We start from the raw sequence: 8,020 nt of genomic DNA, 5'->3' as shown, positions 1-8,020 counted from the left end.
TAATCCCAGAACTTTGGGAGGCCAAGGAGGGCGGATCAACTGAGGTCAGGAGTTCGAGACCATCCTGGTCAACATGGTGAAACCCCATCTCTACTAAAAACACAAAAAAATTAGCCAGGCATGGTGGCGGGCACCTGTAGTCCCAGCTACTTGGGAGGCTGAGGCAGGAGAATTACTTTAACCCAGGAGGCGGAGGCTACAGTGAACTGAGATCACACCACTGCACTCCAGTCTGGGCATCTCAAATAAATGAATAGTGTATGGCACCTCTACCCTCACACTCTGTTGCTTCTGATCAGCCCATGTGGGATGCCTGTTCCCACTTTGCTTTCTGCCATGAGTAAAAACTCCCCTGGAAGCCGAGCAGATGCTGGTGCCATGTTTCCTGTATAACCTGCAGAACTGTGAGCTGATTAAACCTCTTTTCTTTATAAATTACCCAGTCTCAGGTATTTCTTTATAGCAACACAAGAACAGCCTAATGCAGGTGTGATAGTGGAGAATGGCATAAGATGAAATAGGAAGGTGGGAAAGTACCAGATCAAGGAGGGCCTTGTATGCTGGGCTAAGGGTTTGACCTTTATTTTAAGGGCAATGGAAAATCATGGAAGGGTTTGAAGCAGGAGAGGGGCATGTTCACACTCGCATTTTAGAAGATCGCTTTCAGCTCCTGAGGAAGAATAGACAGGAGGAAAGCAAAATTGAAAGAATGTAGACCAGTTAGGAAGCAAGAGACCAGGTTAAAGATGATGATGGCTTGGACTCTAGTGGTGGGACTAGGGATGGAGAAAATTGCATAGGTTTAATAAATATTCAAGAGGTAGAATTCCCAGAAATCAGTGATCAATTGGTTGATTAGCTATGGAATTGTAGAGAAAAAAATGATATCCAGATTTATTTTTGATAAAATAAAAAAAAATCCAGAAGTATCACCCGTTTACAGATAGCATGCCAAAATATTTGTCTTCCCAATCTCATTGAGCAGGAAGGCTGCAGTATTCAGGGAAATCTCTTCAGGTAAGAAGGACACAGATTGCATGATGAGGTTGAAGGGAGGAGTCTAATTAGCTAGGGATGCCCATGTGCAGTTCACATGGGCATCTTCTTCCTTATGTATTTGACCCACAGGCAGTCTTACTGAATTCTTGATCTCCTCTGAGGTCTGCAAAGTCTCCTGACCAATGGGGAATCAACCTGTGCCTTTCATCCATCCTTTCTCTACTATAATCTCTTCCCTCTTCTGATGCTTTCTGTGGTGTGGGAGCAACCAATGAATAGCCTGTGAGCCACTTCAGATGCTGCATATAGTTCTGACCAATGTGGGTTCCTCTGAGGCAGCAGTTTTGAAAATTATTACTTTGGACCTATCAGGAAAAAATTGAATTATAAGCAAATCCATCTAGAGTCACTTACCAAGAGTAGTGGCTTTATGCTATTTGGTTTGGTAGTCTAGCTAATTAGCATTACTAGACAGTTGGCACCCAAGTCACCTATATGAAAGTATAGAGCTTTCATCTCTATTAAAAGTAAAGACACTTCTGGAATGAAGGCAGCGTTATCCTCCACTATATATAAATACTGCTTTGGTATTGTAATTTTTCTTATGATTGATCTGACACACCTCTTTTCTTCTTGATGGTGGTTTTCATTTGGAACATGTATAAGGAATAAAGTCTTCCCAAATCCTACATGAAGTGGGATTCCTCAGTCAAATTCAAGACCTGGCAAAAATTTTCTCAATCCAATACCCTTCTTCATCAGAACTATTCTTTTGTTTGTTTGTTATGAAGAGATGGAGGTCTCACTGTGTTGCCCCAGCAGGTCAGGAACTCCTGCACTCAAGCAATCCTCCCACTGTGGTCTCACAAAGTGCTGGGATTACAGGGGTGAGCAACCAAGCCTGGTTCAACAGGACTATTTCAACAACTACCTAGAAGAGTATAGAGTGAGAAGAGAAAAGGACTGAGAACTGAATTCTGGAATGCCAGTGTTTAGGAGCCAGCACAGAAAAAGACAGTCAAAAAGAAACCTGAGAATTAGCAGAAGGGTAAAAGAAGAATCAGGAAAGAGTAATGTCATGGGAGAAATCCAAGAGAGGAAAGATTTTCAAGGGTGAAGAAGTGGTCAACAACATCAAATGCAGAAAATATTTCCAATAAGGTCAAGGCAAAAAAAAAAAAAAAAGGTATCCTTTGAATTTGACAACATGGAGGTTATGGATCCCCATGATTTGATCTGTATTAGCAGAAAATGGAGGCAGAAGCCACAATGCAATGAATTGAGCAAATGGAAAATGAGAAAGTAGAACAAATAAGTGCAGAGCCCCCTTTTGAGAAATTTGGAAGAAAGAATAGACAGTAGTTGCAAAGGGATGTGAGATTCTCCTACATGAATCCTTGAAACAAAAAAAAGATTCAGTTTTTTCAGTGTGGACGTTCCTCAAAAAACTAAAAATAGAGCTACTATATGATCCAGCAATCCCACTGGTGGGTATATATCCAAAGGAACTGAAATCAGTATGTTGAAGGGATATCTGCATGCTCATGTTTATTGTAGCATTATTTACAATATCCAAGACATGGTATCAACTTAAGTGTCCATCAATGGATGAATGGATAAAGAAAATGTGATTATAGACACAATGGAATACTATTCCATCCTTTAAAAGTGGGGATATCCTGTATTTGTGACAACATGGATAAACTTGGAGGACACTATATTAAATGAAATAATCTAGACACAGAAAGACAAATGCTACATGATCTCATTTATATGTGGAATCTAATGAAGTTGAACTCATAGAAGTAGACAGTAGAATAGTGGTTGCCAGGGGCGTGGGGGTGTGGGAGGGGCAGGGGTGGAAGGGAATGGGGAGCTGTTGATTAAAGGGTGCAATGTTCCAGGTAGACAGGAGGAATAAGTTTCGAGATCTATTGAACAACAAAAAGGCTAAAGTCAATAGCAATGTATTGTATATTTCAAAATAACAAGAGAATAAATTTCGAATGTCTCACCATAAAATATTGTAGGTAGGTGAGGTGAAGGATATGTTAATTAGCTTAATTAATCATTCCACATTGCATACATATATCAAAACATCACATTGTACCCCATAAATATATATTATGATTTCCAATCAAAAATAGTATTGATAATAAAAAAAGGAAATTGAAAAATAAAATGAAATTTTCTAGTAAAATGAATCTCTCAGGTAAAAGAAAATATTCCGTTTTGTCTTTTTAATAAAAAGATAGTAGAGACTTGAACATTGGGTGTAAACTACTAAAAGATATCAGTAGATATGATGAATCTGAAAAAAAAGAAAAAGATGAGAGATCAGGGGATCCTGGAGGAGATGAGAGAGGGTAGGATCAAGGGCTCACGTAGGAGAATTGGACACCTTACCTTCACAGACTGAAGGGAGAGGGGTGAGCATAGGGGTGCATGTAGGGCAAAAGGTGGGAGTAGCAGAGGTTGAGGTATTTAATACCTAGCGATATCTCTTTTTTTTTTGAGACAGAGTCTCACCCTTTCACCGAGGTTGGAGTGCAGTGCACAGCCCTGGTTCACTGCAATCTCTGCCTCCCAGGTTCAAACGATTTTCCTGCTTCAGCCTCCTGAGTAGCTGGGATTACAGGTGCCTGCCAGCACGCCTGGCTAATTTTTGTATTTTTAGTAGAGACAGGGTTTCACCGTGTTGATCAGGCTGGTCTCAAACTGCTGACCTTGTGATCCGCCCATCTTGGCCTCCCAAAGTGCTGGGATTACAGGCGTGAGCCACCACACCAGGCTGATATCAATACTTTTAAACTCTTCAGCTGAGGAGGAGAAGGAGGGTTGGAAGGGGAACAAGAAAACCTTCACAAGGTAAGTATTATCCCATCATGAACATCTGTTGTTGCCATTATTATCTGCCCAGTAACCCTTCCCCCTTTTACTGGTAATAGCACATCTGTTGTCTTTGGAGACCCATCCCCTCCCCACTCTTTGTCCATGTGGTTCAGATGGGAATCATTGCAGTCCCACAACCCACTTCAGTGGTACATTCCTAACCCAGGATTGGCCTATCTAAGTTAAAGTGATCAATTCAGAGATAGGCACATGACAAAATTTGAGCCAGTGAAAAATCAGATCCAGGAATTTTCCTGGAACTATTCGGCAAGAGGTGCTGATAGAACATAAGCCTGAGGGACAACTTGTCACAAGGAAGGATGAACTTTCCTAAGAATGAAGCTAACTCAAAGAAAGCAAAGCAAGGGATGGAGACAGGTGCCTAACAATATCAATTTAACCTGTAGATTTACCTTTTCCATGAAGTCGAAATCTGCCCATAGATTTTTTTTAGCTCTTTAAATCAATAGAGCAATTTTTGCTTACATCACTTTAAGTTGGATTTTTTTTTTTTTTTTTTTTTTTTTACAGCGTCTCGCCTTGTCGGCCAGGCTGGAATGCAGTGGCGCAATCTAGGCTCACTGCAACCTCTGCCTTCTAGGTTCAACTGATTCTCCTGCCTCAGTTACCCAAGTAGCTGGGATTACAGATGCCTGCACTACACCCAGCTAATTTTTTGTATTTTTAGTAGAGACAGGGTTTCATCATGTTGGCCAGGTTGGTCTCAAACTCCTGACCTCAAGTGATCCACCCGCCTTGGCCTCCCAAGGTACAGGGATTACAGGCATGAGCCACTGCGCCCGGCCTAAGTTGGGTTTTATTACATGCAACCAAGAGTTATAATGCATGTGAATACACATAGCAGATATTGTCTATTGGTGCTCATTCCCACGGAAGATTTTCTGTAATCTTCTCCGCACCGCCAGGGCTGGAAATCTGAAAAACACATTTCTCAGACTCCCTTGTCAGCTTGGCTCCAATTAGGTCTGAAGGGAAGAGAAAGGAAAAAGCCCTTCTGTTTCTGGCAATGCCTCTGGCACCATCAGCAGCAGTGGTTCCTGCCTAGCGAAAGTGGAGGTGGTTGCGTAGCATCAGCAATACAAACCCCAATAGCATCAGTAGCTGGTGCAGATTCATGGGCTCCAGCTTCTGGATCTTTGGGTGATAACTTTTCTCCTATTTGCTCCTCTAAATCCAGATTGGTAGTAGCTTCCAGATTTTGGGGTAACTGCTTTCCCTGGTTATGGTCTCCAAACCTTCTTACAACTTTGTAACAAACTCCTTGCATTAAATCTTTCTCTACTTAGATTTTTAGAGCGGTTTCTGTATTCTTATTGAACACTGATTGATACAACATACATTCTTATTTGCATACTCATATATATCACACACACACAAGAAGCTGAGTGGTTAAAGTTCTCAAATCTAAGCAGTAAGTGGCTTGGCTGGGATTGGAGCTCAGACATGTCTGATTCTAAAGTTCTCAAACTTTCTCTGACCTACAGTTGGTTTTTGTTGATTTCTTTTTTTTTTTTTTTTTTAATAGCTAGATGAAATAGAGGTTAAAGGGGGAAAAGAAATAAAAGTATTGTCAAGAAAGTTGTTCAAATAATTATAATTGTTTTTAATAGAGACAGTTTTCCTCTGTCACCCGGGCTGGAATGCAGTGATGCAATCGTAGCTCACTGTGGCCTCAAACTCCTGGGTTCAAGTGATCCTCCTGCCTCAGCCTCCTAAGTAGCTGGGACTACAGGCACATACTACCACACCCTGCGAATTATTTTTACTGTTTGTAGAGACCAGAGTCTTGCTTTGTTTCCCAGGCTGGTCTCAAACTCCTGGCCTCAAGTGATCCTCCCAATTTGGTCTCCCAGAGCACTGGGATTAGGCATAAGCCACTGCACCTGGCCCAGATAATCAATGTTGATGTCTAATTTGGGTAGGAGAAAAATAGCTTTTAGGGAATGGAAGACTGTGAGAGTAACAAAGTCAAAGAGCAGGAATGTGGGAGTGAAGTGAGGGAGGCACAAGGATAAGGGGCTGCACTCACAAGAGAGATATTGGAATTTAACGAATTTCTTCAACAGGTGGAGCAATTGTGAGTGATGAATAGGGTTAAAGTTGTGGCTGTAGTAATTGGGTAGCTGGTGTGGGGACATCAGTCTGCAAAGCCTTCAGCAACTGAGAGAACACAGGAGGCTTGTAGATGATGGCCATTGGAATAGTAGGGAGAATGATATGGCTTGTATCCAAGAAGCTGAAGGAGAAGGAATTTGACAGCACAAAAAGGGGGAAAATGGTGCAGATGTGCTAATACAGCTTCCCATCTACTGGGGCAGCTACAGGGGAAGAAAGAGGGGCCCTGGGGTACAACCTTTTCTCAAGGCTGGAGGTAAAGACATAGAGATGTTTGTACCCATGGAGTATGTAAAGGACATAGGGAAGCTTGTTAGGTATGGAGTATGACTCTGAAAAAGTACCATGGAAAATCAGGGAAGAAGAGGCATGATGATGAGCCGGGAAAAGGGGCCATAGAGCAGTTTGGAAATGAGGTTCTGCTCTCTCTCACCTTCATATCCAATCCATTGGCAAGTCCTATAGATTGTGTCTTCTAAATATTTTTGATCTGCCCACTACTCTTCACCATTGCCATGTGTCCAGGCCCCATGATCTACCAGATTAGCCATAGCACCAACCTCCACAATGGTCTGCCCGTATCTGCTGGGGTCTTTTTTCACCCAGTATCCACTCTGCAGCAATCAGAGATATCTTTCTCAAATGTAACTCTCATCACCTCACCTTCTTCCTTCTTGTCTAAAATCCCTCAGTAGGTCTCTATTGCTCCCAAAATAGACAATATCCACGCTTCCTAGACTGCCATGGAAGGCCTCCTGTGAACTGGCATGTTCCTGCCTCCCTCTTCAGTCTCATCTCACCAGTCCCTCACACATCCCCTGTACTCCAGCCCTGTGGGGCCGGTTGCAGTTTGCACTCCTTGTTGTCCCTTCTCTCCTTTCCTCTGCTCACAATGCTCCCTGGTATGGTAATGCATAGTAGGCAGTGAATATATATTTGCTAAAGGAATTGCATAAATTTTACTCATCTTTAAAAGTTAAACTAAGTGTTTATCACATATGAAGCCTTTCCCCTTTCCTAACCCCTTCTTCATCCTAAGTATTGCTGGCTCCACTCTCCTTTGTATATTGAGTCTTCCATCTTAGTGTCTATCTTACTTTATTGCATTTACTCGATGCTTTGTCTGTGTTCCCCTCCTGACTGTGATAGAGTGGCAGATTATTGATGGTAGAATGGCACAATGCTCTGCACATAGGAGATGCTAAATGAGTGAATGAAAGAAGTATAAGTTGGACCTTTTTATGGTCTGAATATTGGCATATCCCCCAAATTCATATGTTGGAACCAAATGTCACTAATGTGATAGCATTAGGAGGGGGAGACTTTGGGAAGTGATTAAGTCACATGGGTTTCAACCTCATGAAAGGGATTAGTGTCCTTATAAAAGAGCCCAAAGGGAGCTGCTTGTCCCTTTTCCACCATGTGAGAATACAGCAAAAAGGTGCCATCTTTGAAGCAGAACAAGCACTCAACAGACACTGAACCTGCTGGAGCCTTGATCTTGGACTTTCCAGCCTCTAGAATTGTGAACAATAAATTCCTATTGCTGATAGATTATCCACTCTAAGGTACTCTGTCATAGCAGCCTAAATTGACTCAAACAAACCATTTCTGGGAGTTCCCTGGAGAGAAGCTAGAGGATTCCCTGCAAGAGAACAGGTGGGAGGAGAGGAGAAAGGGGAGACTTAGTACTCCTGCCTCCATAAACAAAAGGAAGTTAATCTTGGGTATCAGAGTTGCTGGATAACTGTTTAGACACCTCTAGGCTCCCTGGCATGATGCAGCAGTGGCCCCAAGTGCAGTACATGAATTTGATAAGGCCCAGACCTGAAACTCTGGCCTTGTCTCCACCCCTTAGACTAGCAGCCAACCCCATGAGGGTAGCCATCCAAGACACCATTAGGAAAGAAAAGTAAAGCTCAAGATGCTCCTAAGGAGTAGACCCACAACTCAGCTGCTTGGCCCCTAACCTCTGTTCTCAGCTCCAGTCAAT

This window comes from Theropithecus gelada, chromosome 14, assembly GCF_003255815.1.
Source record: "Theropithecus gelada isolate Dixy chromosome 14, Tgel_1.0, whole genome shotgun sequence".
NCBI classification, from domain to species: Eukaryota; Metazoa; Chordata; class Mammalia; order Primates; family Cercopithecidae; genus Theropithecus; species Theropithecus gelada.
Note: the sequence above shows the minus strand (reverse complement) of the source record.